Here is a 17,423-nt window from a genome sequence, read left to right on the forward strand (position 1 = left end):
ATCCTCCGCCCCTTCCTCGAGCGGAGCCCGGCAGCGGGCACGGGCCCGGCCCGGCGGGGGCCGCAGGAGGGCGGGGGTGAGGCGCGGGGGCCGCGCGTCGTTTCCAAGCCCCGGGGCGCGCAGAGGCGCACCCCCAGTCCCACCCCCCGGGCAGCTGTGCCACCTCTGCAGCCCCGGCCCGCCACCCCCCGCGCTCGCCCGCACCCCAGGTCTGTTCCCCAGCGGGCCCGGCGCCGGGGCTCCCGAGCGCAGCGCAGCCCCCGGCCCGGCCCGGCGGCGCGGGGGAGGGGCGCGGCGCAGGCAAAGTTGCTGAGTTGCTTTGCACGCTCAGAAGTTGCAGCTGAGACGGCAGCTTCCCGCCCCCTTCCTGGACTCGGTGGCTCGGAACACACACCCACCCGTCACCACCCGCTACCTGCCCTCGCCCCGGCGGCCCCGGCCCGGACTCGGCAGCATCCCCTCCCGGCGCCCGCGAGGAGCCCAGGTTTCCAGCGGAGTCGGGCTGGGGGCGGGCGCACCCCACCTCCCCACTCGGCCGGGGGTGGGGGGGTAGGCGGGGAGGAGGGAGGGGTAGGTGCCCCTCCACCCAGTCGCCGCGCGGCCGTGGTGCTTTTGCACTTTGCAAAGCTGAGCTGCTGGGCCGGCGTCGCCCACCCGCCCCCTCGCCCTCGCGGACCCCGGCGGGGTTTGCGGAGCGTGCAGCGCGCAGCGTTCGCATCCCCTGCCGCAGGGGGCTTCGCCTGGGCGACGGGAGGGGCTCCGCTAGGGGCTGAGGTCGCCAACAGGTGCTCGCGAGCCCATGTGACCGGGGAGGGGCCGCGCAGGGGAAGCCGGGGGTGGGGGCGGGCTCCCTCTGGGTCCCCCGCAGAGCCTGACGCCGGGTGCACCCCGCCAGCGGCGGCTTAGGGAGGGCTCGCGGGTGGCTCTGTCGAGCGCCGGTGCCCTCGCGGCCTGCCCGGGAGGAGGAGGAGCAGGAGGGGGAAGGAGGGATGCGAAAGTGGGTCAGGAATGTAACTGGACGCTGCGCACCCCCACGCAGAATCCCCCCTCCCGCCCGTTGCCGGCAAAGGCGGCCAGCGCCAGCCTTGGAAAGCCAGTCTTTTGCTGTTGTGGTTCCCCAGCATTATCGGTGGATGGTTACCAGGGGATCCCGAGGGATGTGTTTCCCTGTGACCCTTTGGGAAGAAAAACTTAGTTGCCTCAGTAACCGAGTTTGGCTTGGATGCAATGATGCCATGAATGTTCTAGGTGAGCCTGACCAGGACGAGGAGGCTGCGGTGGCACTAGGGGGTGGATTAACTTTTCTTATTACTGAACCAAGACGTGAAAGGAAAGCTGGGGAGGAGGTGAGGTTTTGCCCCGTTTCGTGTTTGTTTTTTGCTGTTTCAAAGAACATAAATGAGACGTTTTTGCGTTGGAGTTGGAGTCTCCCAAGTGCAGGCCCCGGCGGCCATAAATTTACCAAAGTTTTTAACAGAGGTTTGAAGCTGATACCCTAGAGTTGGAAGGACTAGGGGACAGTGACAGTTTTGTATTTGGGGAAGGCTTGAGAAGCAAACATGAAAAGGCCTTTCTTAAAAGGAGAAGAAGAAAAAAACCCCAAAACCCAGCCCTTCTCAAAGCAGAAGCAGTGAGAGTTCCCTCCTGAGCACAGTGGCACCTCACACCCCAAGCGTGTGACTAGGCGAGGGAGGAATCCAGATTTAAAGGTGATGGGCTTTGGGTTTGAATGCTGGTGACACAGGCAGAGTCAAGGGGAAAAAATCATAATAAGAGAAAAGACTGCAAAAAGAAGTCTTAGCGTTATGGACTAGGCAGCTCAAAGCTCTTCTTGAGCACCCTTCCTGAGTTTTATCCCATTTTTCCTTCTGGTTTTGTTCAGGGGACCTTAGTCACAGAGGATGGGACAGGGCTGTAGAAGCAAGGCCCAAAGAACCATAAGGCCACAAACTCAGAAGAAATGTGCAGCAGCTGGGGTTTTATTCAGAAGTGAAACAGGGGTGTGTTATCCTCTAAAGAGATCTTAAGAGTTATCTGAAAAGCTGACTTAGGAATTAATGTAAATTTCTGTTTCCAAGGCAACACTAGATAAAGTAACCCAAAATGAGATGTACTCTGCGTTAAAGAGTGTATATTCATAGAAAGCAAAACTGGTAATTTTTGTAAATTGAATCATATTCTAAATATGTAAAAGAAGAGGTTATTTTGTAGTGAAAACTTTGCTGGACACCTAACCATTCCCCAGGTTATTATTATTTTTTTTTTAACTTCACTGAGGTGTCTCACTAGTAAAATGGGAATAATAATCAATAATAATAGTTGGTCTTCTTTTGGTTGGGAGACTTGGACTTTTCACATTACTTTCTAGATAGAGGATCTTCAGTTCAACTGGTGAAAGTCTTCATTCTCACTTACAGTGTTGGCCTAAACTGTAGACCAACTACACTGGAAGCTGACAGATCCCCTACATCGAATTCTCTTGCATTCTGAATGTAAAGGGGAGAGTTACACATAGTTTTCTGGAAACTTGAAAAAAAAATGAACCCTTTCATGATCTTAGATTTTGTCACTTTGTTAAGGAGCATGGTTTCCTTCTGTGTGAGATAATTAGACTTTAAAACCTTGCTTCAAACCAGAATTGTTGCTATAGAAATGAATTGAAAATTTAAGTAAAAAATGAAGTGGCAGGGCGCCTGGGTGGCTCAGTCGGTTAAGTGTCTGCCTTCGGCTCAGGTCATGATCCCAGGGTCCTGGGATGGGGCCCCGCATCGGGCTCCCTGCTCACTGGGATTCTGCTTCTCCCTCTCCTCCCCGCTCATTCTGTCTCTCAGGATCTCTGTCCCTCTCTCTCAAATAAATAAAATCTTAAAAAAAAAAAAAATGAAGTGGCACACTTCCCTATTCCCCTACTCCCCAAATTTCATCTGAGTTCATGAAACATTTATATGTAGGGTGGTCTTCATTTTAGTTGCGAAGCAAATTAAATGAAGATTTATAAAGCAAATTAAATGAAGGAATGAATATCTGTTAAAAATGGATTAACAATAGGATCTTAGTGTGGTGAATTGTCCTTGTGTATTTAAAACATTTGTTACATAAATTTTGGGGCACTTTTCAAGAAATCATCTATGTGTAGCACTTTCTCACAGAGATAATTTTGGGCCATGCATTTGTAACCACGTACTCACTGCCACCCCCCCCAAATTTTTTTTTGAATGAACATATGCTTTAAACACTTTCACCAACTACTTTGTGTATAGAACTGCATGGAGCATTGTGGAGATTACAGAGAAGCATATTCATGTTCCTAAAAGAGTCAAATCTGTGGTTGAGTTGGGGGCTACAGCTAGATGACAAATCAAGAAGTTTAACTGTTCAGGAGTTAAAAATATATGTGTATATGTCTAAGAAGAGATGGATTCATAGATGAAAGGTACCAGGAATTGAGAAATGGAATGAGAAATTAAACTTTTTTTTTTCGGGGCGCCGGGATGGCTCAGTCAGTTAAGTGTCTGCCTTCAGCTCAGGTCATGATCCCAGGGTCCAGGGACTGAGCTCTGCATCAGACTGCCTGCTCAGCCTGCTTTTCCCTCTCTCTCTCTGTCAAATAAACAAAATCTTTAAAAAATAATAAAAATAAACATCTTTTTCTTCTTCTGTTTTCTAAAATGTTAGCAGTGAAACTAAATTGCTTCTCTCTGTAAGAAAGAAGGTTTGCTTTTTGTAGGGAGAGGTCTGGCAACCCAGCCAGCCAGTATGTGATTGACTATCAGTGAGAGTTCAGTCTTAAAGGGCCCCGGGAGCTTCCAGGGGGTCAGAGAGCAGAGGGTGTGAGGGACAGTGAAAGGGAGAGGTCACACCCTTACTTAGGAAGGGCTCAGATGTTGCAGGGTGCTGGGTGTGTTCTGGGAAGGGTAACTGTCAGGTGGCAGCCATCAGGAAGTTCTCCAGAGGGAGTTGGTAGAACTTGAACTTCAAGGATGTAGATGATTTTTATAGCTAGGAAGAAAAAGTGGTAGAAATGAGATAAGCCAAGAGGCAGGAAGTCACAGGAAACATTAGGGGAATTTGAATAGATCAGCTTTGCTACAGGAGAGGGATCAAATGTGAAATTTGTCGTTTGACTGGTAGGTTAGGGACAGACCAGTTAGGGGCCATGAATGCCTGTCCAAGGTTGGTGGAAGGACTTTATCTGCAGGTAATGGGGAATTATGACAGGATTTTGAGTAAGGGAAATGCATGGTCACAGTTGCATTTGGGGAAGGTTGATCTTGTGAGTTAGATTGGAGTGGGGGTTTAGGGACCATGTGTGGCTATTGCAGGGATCCAAGGGGGCTGGGCAAGTATAGTATCGAAGGGAATTGGTTGGAAGGCAATGCTTTGTGAGTTGTTATAAAAGGAAAACTGATAATATTTTATAGTATGTGGATGTGGAGGGCAGTGGATAAGAATTTAAATCTAGAAGCTGTGAGAAGGTGGTACTATGAGCAGAAATTGGAACAGGAAGCCAGAGTTCAAGGTGAATTGAAGAGTTGATTTGAGAAATGGAATTTGAAGCTGTGATTGGCAGCTGGGTTCAGGGAAAATGGATGATCTTGGCTGGAGGTGGAGATGTGAGTCATCCACATAGAAGTAGGTGATTATTGGCCAGAGGTGTGGAATGAACTCCTCAGTTTGAACTTGGTGGTGAAAGGACCAGTGTTGAAAGGAACATTCACAATTAGAATTTTTTTATGTGTATAAAAATATAATTTTTTATGTGTATAAAAAACACATAAACACATATATATGATTTTTCAAAATTCTCCTCCTTCCTCAGAAAGCACAACAAAGTGGTCATTCCTGGGGCTCTAGCTAGAGCCCATCTACTGATCCAGCCCTGTTCTAGCCCAAGTGGTTCCACTGGATGGCTCCTGAACCTGGCTCATCAGATTAAGGGGTCCCGCCCCATGGGCACCAAATCACAATCTCCTGAGCTAACAATTCCGTATTCTTAATGAGCTTTCCAGGCCACTCTGGTATGGAGTCCTTGGGAGAGCCAGTGCCTTAGCCAGTTTGTTCTACCAGTTCTGAGACCTTCTCCCCGAGCCTCCTGTGCCCCCCTTGGGAGAGCAAGAGTTCTAAGGTCTTCCTTTGAGTGTGTCTGTTTCAGCCTGTCCTTTTGCTTTTGTTTCTAATGGACAGTCATTGATAGGCAGGGCTGGAAGTTGTTTTTATCCAGATGACCTGCTGCTTTCCAAATTTAGCACCGGTTGGAAGCAGGGATGGATGTGTCAGAAGTCCTCTGCCTTGCTAGGTAGGAAGGGGATTTGGGTTGACGCGCAGTGTATGGTGCTGAGTGACTCACATTCCATCCATCCAAGCCTGTTGGAGATGATGCAATAAGGCAGGCCCTGGGCAGACCACTTCCTGTACCTTTGGAGACGCAGACCCAGGGTGTGGTATTTGGCAGTCTTCTCAGGAGGAGACTATTTGGCTGATCCTCTCCAAGGGAAGAGTCAGAGGTGAGGCTGGGGAAGCTGTCGGCTCCACACACCACAGGTCCTCCAGTTGAGAAACGAGTAGTCAGAAATTTAGGGCTGGTTTTCTAAAATGCGATGACTATTAACACCTTTTTCAAAGAATACCTGTCTATCCAAGGATCTGTTTCTTTCTTTCTTTTCAGAAAAACAAACGTCTGTCCCATTGAGCAGTAGCAAACATTCCGTCACAGCCAACTTTCAATTAACCTGGTGCTACGAATTATTATCTGGTTACAGATTATCATTGGCCCTGCCTTTTCCTTTCTCGTTTATAAGCTATCAAGAGACAGATTCACCTTCTGATGTTATGACGGGCGTCCCGAGCCTTTTTTTTTTTTTTTTAATCTCCACTGAAGAACAGTAAAAGATGATAGAATCTAGGGGTGCCTGGGTGGCTCCGTCATTAAGCATCTGCCTTTGGCTCAGGTCATGGTCCCAGGGTCCTGGGATCGAGCCCCGCATCAGGCTCCCTGCTCAGCAGGAAGCCTGCTGCTCCCTCTCCCACTCCCCCTGCTTGTGTTCCCTCTCTGGCTGTGTCTCTCTCTGTCAAATAAAGAAATAAAATCTTAAAAAAAAAAAAAAGATGATAGAATCTGGGTGTGGGGTTTTGTTTTGTTTTGTTTTTTGAAATTGTGGTAAAATACACATCACATAAAATTTACCATTTCTTAAGTGTACATTTAGTACTGTTGCTAGGCACTAGAATCTAGGTTTTTAAACTCATTTACAATGTAAGGGACTCTTCTAAAAATGTCAGAAAATGAATCCCAGGTTACACACAAAACTATGAATGAGAGAGAATGGTATTAGCGCAGGCTTAGAGTGTTCAGATGCCCTCCTGAGAGAAGGTGCTTGTAGGATGGGCTTGCCTGGGGACAGCTTTTCATAGCAGCTAATTGCGAAGTTAATTAGTGCAGAGGAAAAAGGCAATTTTATGCTTGAGATTTCTTTAAGATGCCAGAAATAGTGCTGGCACCTTGATACTGATTTTGAAGTTTTCTTGAAGTTCTAAGAGTAGAAGGAGAGAAGATGCTCAGTCAAATGTGAACTTACAGAATTTAATTTACACACTTGCTTAGAGTTTGCAGAGTTTGTGTATACCCTGTAGAAATATGCTCTTGATGCACATGGAGGGGTAGGTCATATCTGCTGCTTTTATCCTATTTTTTTCTAGTGAAATCTTAACGATTTAGGAAAATAGGGGTATCAACAACCAAAAAAATTCAAAATGAGCAAGAACCTGTGAATTTATTATCATGTAAAGGATCACGTCATGAAGTAAAACAATTTTTAAGGTTAAATAGTTGAGTAAGATACACAAGAAAGATTGGAGGTATTATTGCTGTTTGTCAGAGTTCTTGGTCAACTGAAATCTATTACAGTTCACTTTTTTTTTTAACATTAGAAAATTTATTTTCACAACCCTTGACTGTTTGTACTCAGTCATTCATAATACCCACAAAACAGGTTTGGAGCTAGTCACTCCAACAGGATGTCAGGTGCAGTTGAAGAGAAGTGGTGTGTTCACATTCTACCAAAGGAGAAATGCCTTCACTTACCTCTCGTGGCTTTGGAAATTTATAGCTTATTGAACAACCCATTTAAAAAGTGCTGCTAAATTTGAGAAAACTTACAGAATCATTCTGAGTTTATCTTATTCAAGACTGCTTTAGTCAACTTTTGCTTATCAGTCCTGAGAAGATGTGTTAAAACCAGTTTGGCAACTTTTTTTTAATATAGCATGTGAGAAGGCCCTTAGAAAAGAGTTTGAACCAGTATCAGCGTTGGAACTAAAACTGAACACCTTTTTAAAAAACATTTTTAAAAAATTTAAATATAGTTGACATACAATATGATATTTGCTTCCGGTGTACAACATAGTGATTAGACAATTCTATACATCATACTGTGCTCACTGTGGTAAGTGTAATTATCATCTGTCACCATGCAACATTATCACAATATTATTATTATTTTCATTATTACAGTATTATTGACAATATTCCTCATTCTGTACTTTCATCCCCCTGACCTTTTTTTTTTTATAACTGGAAGTTTGTACCTCTTCACGTTTTTTGGTCACCCGCGCCCCCTCCCCCAGCAACCATCAGTTTGTTCTCTGTATTCATCACTCTGTTTGTTTGTTTGCTCATTTGTTTTATTTCACATAGACGTAAAATCAAATGGTATTTATCTTTCCCTGTCTGACTTGTTTCATAGTATCATTAGCATAGTATCCTCTAGGTCCATCCATGTTGTTGCAAATGGAAAGAGCTCGTTCTGTTTTATGGCTAATATTCCACTGTACGTATGTAACGCCTCTTCTTGAGAATTCTACCACTGAACCACCAATGCAAGCTACCACATCTTCTTTATCCATTCATCTGTCAGTGGACACTTAGGTTGCTTCCATAGCTTGGCTGTTGTAAATAATGCTTCAATAAATATACGGGTAAGGGGCACCTGGGTGGCTCAGTTGGTTAAGCATCCGACTGTTGATTGAGGCTCAGGTGGTGATCTCGGGGTGTGGGGATCAAGCCCCTCCCCAGGCTCCACACTTACCATGGAGTCTCCTTGGGCTTCTCTTTCTCCCTCTCCCTCTGCCCCTCCCCCCTACTTGTGCATTCTCTCTCTCTCTAACTGAATAGATATTTAAAAATAAATAAATAAACATAGGAGTGCATATGTCTTTTCGAATTCGTGCTTTCGTAAAACTGAATGCTTTTAAATCGGAAATTTATGATATGTATATTTCTCTTAGTTTGGAGGATTCATAATTTAAAAGGCAAGATTTCATGGTAGGAACTTAATTACCAATGGAAAGGTTTCCATTGATAACAATGCCAGGCATAGACAGTTTAGAATTTCACCAAGAACTTGGAATACCTACATATTCACAGTCCTATGTGATAGCACACACACATGCACCCAGAATAATTTACTGAATTCTGTTTAGAAGCAGGCTTTATATAGATCTTTGAACAACTGTTTTTTTTCTTTTTTTTTTTAAAGATTTTATTTATTTATTTGTCCGAGAGAAAGAGAGCAGCCGGCAGAAGGAGAAGCAGGCTCCCAGCTGAGCAGGGAGCCTGATGCAGGACTCAATCCCAGGACCCTGGGATCATGACCTGAGCTGAAGGCGGACGCTTAACCGACTGAGCCACTCAGGTGCTCCAAATCAACTGTTCCATATTGCAGTTTTAGGAGATGTTTGTTTTTCCCAGCACAGCGTAGGCATGGGTTTCAACTAATTGCCAAAAGAGATTCACAAATCTATAGAAAATACAAGTTCAGGTGGTCCTGGGAGTCTCATGTATTTCAATTTTGACTTTTATTTATTTTTTTTAAAAAGATTTCGTTTATTAGAGAGAGAGAGAGAGAGAGAGAGAGAGCATGGGGGGGAGGGGCAGAGGGAGAAGCAGACTCCTCACTGAGCAGGAAGCCCAATGTTGGGCTTGATTCCAGAACCCTGGGATCATGATCTGAGCCAAAGGCAGACACAACCGACTGAGCCACCCAGGCACCCCTGACTTTTCTTTTAAAGCTGGGTTCTTACATTTTACTAGAAAAATACTCCAGCTTTTAAGATTGAACAATCCCACAATCTACACGAGCCTATTCTACAGTGAAATTCTGTGATAATAAGTGCAGGAAATTTCTAATACTGCGTGTTAGTACAGAAAGATACTGTTCAATAGCCATGCCCCTTTGCTTTGTCATTTCTGTGTTTAACAGAGCCTTCTGCCCCCTGAAATGTCAGCTTAGCCCTCAAAGTCATGTGTATTTTACTTTTGATTACCTTGGTCCTCGGCCAGCCTCATATTTGACACTTTCCGCATAGGCGGCATGGGTGCTTCTGGATGTTGAGCTGTTAATCTTTTTACTATTTCCTGTCACTTTTCCCCATGATTGATGCTCGTGAGCCTGAGGGGGGAAAAGTGATGAAAATGACTTTGAAAACAGCTTTGAAAAGGAATATTTTAAGTTGGACTTGGGTCTTACCTAAGACCATAAAATGATTGAAAAAGCACACGGTCTGTTTTGTAAGGCAGTACCTCAGCCCTTACAGGGAGTACGCTGCATTCTAACGAACACTCGGTAATAGAAGTGAAGAGGGTTTTCCTGGTGTTTTGCAGTGATTCAGATATCCGGGTCTGTGGCATGAGGTAGGGCAAGAATTTGCAGATGATCTGTATTCAGTTCTAGGGAAAGGTTACAGAAAGGGGCTCTCTTTCCTTTGGGATGAAAAATAAAAGTCTTTCTGAGTTGTAGTCCTTTCCAAAACTCAGACCCTATTATCTCCTCAATATTTCCTCTACCCCATACCCAACACAGTTCACTAATTCGGGGCTTGGCTTTGGAGGCCCCCTCCCCCTCGTGCCACCAGGCCCCATTGTGTGCAGAATGACCCATTACAGTGTGAGAAGAAAATATTCAAAGCTCTGTTTTAGCTCACCTTATATATATTTTTTTTTTAAAGATTTTATTTATTTATTTGAGAGAGAGAGAATGAGAAATACAGAGCACGAGAAGGAAGAGGGTCAGAGGGAGAAGCAGACTCCCCGCTGAGCGGGGAGCCCGATGCGGGACTCGATCCAGGGACTCCAGGATCATGACCTGAGCCGAAGGCAGTTGCTTAACCAACTGAGCCACCCAGGCGCCCTAGCTCACCTTATATTTTTCAATTTGTTAAAATTGAGGTAAAGTAGATGTCACATAAAATGTGCTGTTGTAATCCTTTCTAAGCATACGGTTTGGTGGCATGAGTTACATTCACCGTGTTGTACAACCATCACCACTGTCCATTTCCAAAATTTTTCTTTTTTTTTTTTTTAAAGATTTTATTTATTTATTTGACAGAGAGAGACACAGCGAGAGCAGGAACACAAGCAGGGGGAGTGGGAGAGGGAGAAGCAGGTCTCCCGCTGAGCAGGGAGCCCGATGTGGGACTCGATCCCAGGACCCTGGGATCATGACCTGAGCCGAAGGCAGACGCTTAACGACTGAGCCACCCAGGCGCCCCTCCAAAATTTTTCATCACCCCAAAGAGAAACCCCCTAGCCATTAGGCGGTAACTTCCCAAGTCCCACTTCACCCTCTACTCTACTTTCTGTCTTTTATGGCCATTCTAGATATTTTGTGTCAGTATATGGTAGTCCTCCCCTTACGCATGGTTTCGCTTTCTGTGCTTCCAGTTAACTGTGGTCAACCGTGGTCCAGAAGCAAATGATCCTCCTTCTGAGGTATGCTCAGAGGTCAGTAGCAGCCTGACGCTTCATCACAGCACCTACGTCATGCACCTCACTTCCTCTCATTACATAGGCATTTTATCATCTCATACCAATCCAAGAGGAAGCAGGGTGAGTAGAGTATATAGTAAGACATTTTGAGAGAGAGACCACATTCACATAACTTTTATTACAGAATATTCTTTCAGTTGTTCTATTTTTTTATTATTGTTAATCTCTTGCTTGTTAATGTCTTGCCGTGTTAAAGTTTATAAATTAAACTTTATCATAGATATGGATGAATAGGAAAAACATAGTATATGTAGGGTTCAGTACTATCTGTGGTCTTAGGCATCCACTGGGGTTCTTGGAAACGCATCCCCCACAGATAAGGGGGGACTACTGTGTGTCCTTTTGAGTTTGGCTTATGTTTTCAGAGTTCATCCATGTTGTAGCATGTGTCGGTTCTTCATTCCTTTATATGGCTGAGTAATATTCCATCATCTACGTAGACCACGTTCTGTTTACCCATCTGTTGATGGACATCTGGGTTGTTTCCACGCTCTGGCTATTTTGAATAACGCTGTTCTGAACAGGGGCATACAGGTATCAGTTCAAATCTCTGTTTTCAGTTCTTTGGGTAGATACCTGGGGGGAGAATTACACATGTGGAAACTCCAAGCTTAACATGGTTTGAGGAACCACCAGACTGTTTTCCACAGTGGCTACACCAATTTCACTTTCCCACGAACAGCGTAGGAGGGTTCTAGTCTCCACATCTTTGTAGCCCTTTTTTTTTTCATATTATAGCCACCCTAGTGGATGTGAAGTATCTTGTGGCTTTGATTTTCATTTCCCTGATGACTAATGATGTTGAGCATCTTTTCATGTGCTCATTGGTCAGCTGTACGTCTTCTTTGCAGAAATGTCTGTTAAGTCCTTTGCATTGTCCATTTTTGTATATGTTTTATGTGGTCTAATAGTAGTATATAGATGATACATAAAATGTGCATATACTTGGATATATGCAAAATGTTTTTTAAGATGGGGGATGTACTTTTAAACAGTTTGGAGGCCATTATTATGGTCTATAACAATGATCCGTTCTATTTCTCATTGCCTGGCATTAGCAGGAAACCACTGATAAAAATTCTTGAGCTTTTATCGGTGAGAGTCTTAATTGGTCAAAGTGTTTACTGGAGCCTTCATATGAAAGTTACCACAGGGTCCCAAGGCTATCCTTCAGGATGTTCCCCTGTTACCTAAGAAAGTAAATCTCCTTGGATGGGTTTCAAGTTAGACATGCCTTATGCTCAATCCTATTTTGCGGTTAATAATGGCATTTCTTTTTTTTTTTTACGTTTTTATTTAAATTTCAAGGAGTTCACAGACAATGTAATATTAGTTTCAGGTGTACAGTTTAGTGCTTCACCACTAAATTGTATTGTGTTTACAAACACTAAATTTAGTGATTGTAAACACCTGGTGCTCATCACAAGTGCCTTTCAGGGTTCTAGTGTATCTTATTAAGAGATAGAAATGGTCTTTCATGCCAGGTCACATAGGAGAGCCAGAAGGCATAGAATAAATCTAAAGAGGCTTGGCTCCATTATTATTATTATTATTTTATTATTTCATTCATAAACCTTGATTATAAAGAGATTAACTTTGAGGGGATTGAACTAGCCTATTTAATGACCCAAGAACATTTTAGGCCTTAGGGGTTGATTTTTTTTTTTTTTTTTGAACAGATTGGTTTTCCCATTGTGCTTCTCTTCTCTGAGGGTAGCCTCCTTTGTGAGGTTACCCTAAAATGCCAGCTTCTATCGAGGGTGAGACATCACCACCCTAGCACACCATGGTGTATTTTTTGGAAAATGTCCACACTGGCAGGTGTTTTCCAAATAAAACATTTGTTTCAGTAAACAAGTGTTTTATCCAGCAGCCCAAGTGGAGAATTTTAAAACCAGTGTTTGTTTTGCCAGCAAACATTTTGTTTCAATCCTTGCAGCTAAACAAGTGGGTAAGATTTAAGTGGCCTCCCAGTAAAAACAAATGCAGAGCCATTTTCAGAAAACTCGGGCAGAGCAGAAATCCATTTGCTGTCCGAGTGTGAGTTGAGACATTTGGGGAAATATACTGTACTTTCTGTATAGCTCTGTACTTAGTTGCCATCAGAGTGGGAAGTCTTAGGTTTGGGTAAGGGCTCTTAATTCTGTTTTAAGGCAAAAGATGAAGAAATATAAAAGAAGTGTTGAAAAGTACTGTTGTGTTGCTCTATATCAATCTTGGAGCTTGGCTTTAAAATGTGACTCAAGCATCATCAAGGATTTGTTCTGCTCTGCATTTCTTACCTCTTTTCTAATTATTTTTATGGTAATCCCCCCAGCGGATAATGCAACCCAACATCCATGTGAATAACCAGGCTTTCGTCTTCTCACTTGTATAAAAATGGTAGTAAAATCAGATTTTGGTGACCTCATTGTCACTTTTATTTAGGGTTCCATGTAATTGAACACTCTTGCTCTCTTTGCTGGATTATCATCTGAAATATATCTTTGAATGTTGTGGTTTGAAAGTATGTGGTGTGCTTTTCTTTTTGAAAAGCAAGCCTCTTTCCTTTTAAGGAAGATGAATCGCGCTTAAGAGGATAATCAGAAATTATGAAATACGGTATACATGCAGAATAGTGTAGAGAATAGATATATGTGGTTTAAAGAATAATGAACACGTGGCATACGTAACCCCCACTCAGACTAAGAAATAGAACACTGCCTTAGAGATCTACTTCAGAGGGTGCCTGGGTGGCTCAGTTGCTTAAGCATCCAACTCTTGATTTTTGGCTCAGGTCATGATCTCAGGGTCTGGAGATGGCCCCCAGTTGGACTCCACCCTCAGTGGGGAGTCAGCTTGAGATTCTCCCCGTCTCCTGCCCCTCCTCACCCTGTGTGCGTGCTCTCTCTCAAATAAATAAATAAATCTTTTGTTTTGTTTTGCTCTTTTAAAGATTTTATTTATTAAGACAGAGGGAGAGAGAGAGAGAGAGAAGCAGAGGGAGAAGCAGGCTCCCAAGGAGCAGGGAGCCCGATGCGGGACTCGATCCCAGGACCCTGGGATCATGACCTGAGCTGAAGGCAGACACTTAACCATCTGAACCACCCAGGCACCCAAATAAATAAATCTTAAAAAAATAAAAAAAAAGAAATCTGCTTCAAAACCACCTTCCTCTTCCCTCCATGGGAAATTTACAATTATGTAGGTCTCCTTAAACGCTATCACTTAGTTTTGCAAGTGTTTGGCGTGTATTACTTTTTACTTGTTCGTTTTATTAACAATATGCTTGCATGATTTAGCCACGTTGAGGTCTAGAGCTGTGATTCCTTCATTTTAATTGTTTGGCATTCCTGTGTACAACGACGATGCGTTTCTCTACTCTTGATGGACATTGGAAGTGCTTCCAGCTTCTGAGTCTTATGAAAAAGGCTGTCGAGAACATTCTTGTATGTGTGTAAATCTCCTAATCCCGTTATACAAAAGGTTTTCCAGGGTGCAAAGGAGAGGTGGGTTGTTGGATTGTAGGGTGTTTGGATTTTTCACTTTCCGCTCTAATTCCAAACAGTTTTCCAAGGTGGTTGTTCCAGTTTGGACTCCCTGTAACAGTGAATGAGAGTTCTTATTTCTCCACATCTTCACCAAAACTCGGTATTGCTAGACTTTTCAATTTTTGCCAATCTGGTGAATAGGAAATGAGGTCTCATTGTGGTTTTAATTTGCTTTTCCCTGATTCATAAGATCTCTTGGCTGTTTGGCTACCCTTTTTCCTTGGGTGTTTTAAACTTTTTGCCCGTTTTTCTGTGGATTGTCTTTTTTCTTACTGATTTGTTGCCGATTTGTAGGACTCCTTTATATATTCTGATAGGAATATTTTGTCGATTATATGCAAATATCTGACCACTTTGTGACTTTTCTTTTTCCTCTTAGTTTATGATGCCTTTGGAGGCACACAGGCTGTTTAATTTCAATATTGTTGGATTATCAATTGATACTTTTGCATCTTGTTTAAGAAATTCTTCCCTATCTTCAGTTCATGAAGATATTTTCTTTTATTCTTTGTAGTGTTGCCTTTCACATGTGATTTTATTGTATTTTGTTTATGTGAAGCGGGTTTTGCAAATGTTGTAAGGTAGGGGTCTATTTTCATTTTTTGTGTAAATGATTATTTGGTTGCCCAACCACGACTTATACTACCTGTGTCATATATCAGTGGCTGTTTGTGCAATAGACCTTAGTAATCAGTTTCTGTGTTCCCTATTCTCTTCCATTGGTCTCTGTCAATGCTTGATCTGACCCTGCACTGTCTTCATTATCCCAGCCTAGAGTGAGTCAGGATGTTTGGGAGGGCATGTTCTTCCACCTTGTTCTTCTTCAAGCCTGTCTTGGTGTTCTTGGCTCTTCGCCCTTCTAGGTAAATTTTAGAAGCAGCACAAATTCCCTAACAGGACTTGTTGGAGTTTTTGTTAGGACTGCACGGAATCTGTGGACCAGTTTGGGGAGAAGTGACATGTTTACAATGGGGGAGTCCACCACATTGAAACGCAGTGTACAGAGTCTTCAAAAGGAGGGTGCCCAACTTCCTGGGGCTCAGATCCTGGCTCTGCTCTTCCTTGGCCACATCACCCTGGAGAATGTATTTAACCTTGATGTAGCTCCATTTCCTTATTTGTTAATAGGGATCATAAGAGTACCTACCTTATCGGATATTTGAGAGGAATTAAATGACTAAATGTGTTGCATATAACATGTGTAAAGCACATAGTACACATTATATAAGTGCACAGACACTGATTTCTCTATGTCTATATCCTTTTCAGTGTCCCAAGAAAGTTTTGTAATTTTCTTTATAAAACTATATTTGACATATATCAAACATATTACTACATATACATGCAGAAATATATATGATATATATTCCTAGGAACCCTAAAATTTTTGGTGCTATGATAAATGGTATTTTTAAAGCTTTTTGGAGGGTGTACAATATTTTTATGTTTTTTTTTAGTATCTTTTATGAGCTGATTATGATCATCTTTGGTTAATATTAAGTGCTTGTGCTGCGTAAGATACTGCTAAGAGCAGGCAGGAAATATGGGTGCTTCCATTGGGTTGATTGTCCATCACAATTACTACTCTGGTCTCATGGGATTGAACATTTTATCCATTTTGCATAATTTTAAACTGTTGTTATCCCATTGACTTCTGTTGCTGAAACCTGTCTGAGAGTTTTGGCAGTCTGGTTAATTTTATCCTGTATATTAGGCTGCTTTCTGTTCATTATTTCTTTTAAATTTCTGAGATCATTATATGTCAATCCTTTCTTATAGGCCCCCCACAGTGTGCTTGAGACCCTGTTATGTTTTATTTCCAGTGCTCTTATTTCTCCCTAAATTGAGTACTGTAAAGATGAGATTAGAGTCACAACTTCATACACTGATTCGAATCCAGGGTTAAGTAAGATTCCTCTGGCCGGTAACTGACATTGTTTCTTTTCCACGTGTCCATGTGTCACACATGTCTCAATGGAGTTACAAGGTTTTTAAAAAAGCAAGAAAGGACGTAAATATAGGAACCTATACATATATATATATATATATATATATGTATAGGTTCCCCTTGACTTGTGTTTCAATTCTAAGCTTTCTGGTCATATGGTACTCCACCTCACGTGGGAGGTGAGGACCCACGCTGTGTGCCTTCCTATGATTTCATTTTGCATCACAGGAGGCAGAAACTCAAAGTGAAACCAAAGAAAAAACCAATGTATTCTTAATGGTTTTTACCCAAACCATAAATCCGTCTCTTGGAGGGAGAGGGGAATCACCCAACATTTGATCTGGTTTCTTCTGCATGTTCCAGCCAGTATTTGCCAGTTCAGTGACCATCTGCTGGGACTCCCTCAGGGGATTCATTGAAAATTCAGATTCCTGGGCCTGACCTACACCAAGGGAGTAAGACAAGAGGCAGGGGTGGAGGAGGAGGCAGGGACTTGAATATTTTCAAAGATTCCCTGGTGGTACTGACAGTCACACAGGACCTGGAAACAGATAGGCTTTCGTTTTCATTGCTCACACATCACTTAATGGAAAAATTCATCATTCAGGAGGTTTGATGTAATGTAGCTAATGCCTAGTAAGTGCCACGTGTTGGGCACTTCATGTTCAATCCTGTGAGTAGACTACTATTATTAGGCCCATTTTATGGAAGGGGAAACTGAGGCATTTAGAGGTTAAATAACTTGCCCTGAGTCAGACAGCTGACTCAGAATGGTCCTTGTCTTTATGGATCCTAAAAACAAAATCCTGACTTTAGGTAATTACAAAATGAACTGGTCTCCCAACAGAAATGGGCCCGGAGGGTCCACTTGGATCATAATTGTGTCTTGGTATTGTGTTATGTGCCTTATACATTATTCATTCCTTTAGCAAGTCCTTACTGGGCATTTAGCGTCCCCAGAGCTTGGGGCAGAGATTCTACAAAAGGAAGGCATGTACAGGAAACTGGTATATCAGACAGACTAGTGACTTCTTAGCAGGTGCCCATGTGGAGATAAGAGGATTTTGGGGTGGGGTGGAGGAGCTGTTGAGCTCTCCCCTTGCACCAGGCTCTATGCCGAGTG

General features: G+C 43.1%; 1 protein-coding gene across 1 annotated transcript in view; it reads left to right on the forward strand.

Annotated features, from left to right (window-relative positions):
* Positions 1–345: 345 nt before the first annotated feature.
* The window catches only part of RREB1 (ras responsive element binding protein 1), a 176,839-nt gene continuing 159,761 nt past the window's right edge, over positions 346–17,423 (forward strand). The window contains exon 1 of the mRNA XM_027601651.2: positions 346–484. The gene's annotated coding sequence lies outside the window, so the exon portion shown is untranslated. The remainder of the gene's footprint in view (positions 485–17,423) is intronic.

The sequence above is a fragment of the Zalophus californianus genome, chromosome 7 (assembly GCF_009762305.2).
Source record: "Zalophus californianus isolate mZalCal1 chromosome 7, mZalCal1.pri.v2, whole genome shotgun sequence".
Lineage (NCBI taxonomy): Eukaryota > Metazoa > Chordata > Mammalia > Carnivora > Otariidae > Zalophus > Zalophus californianus.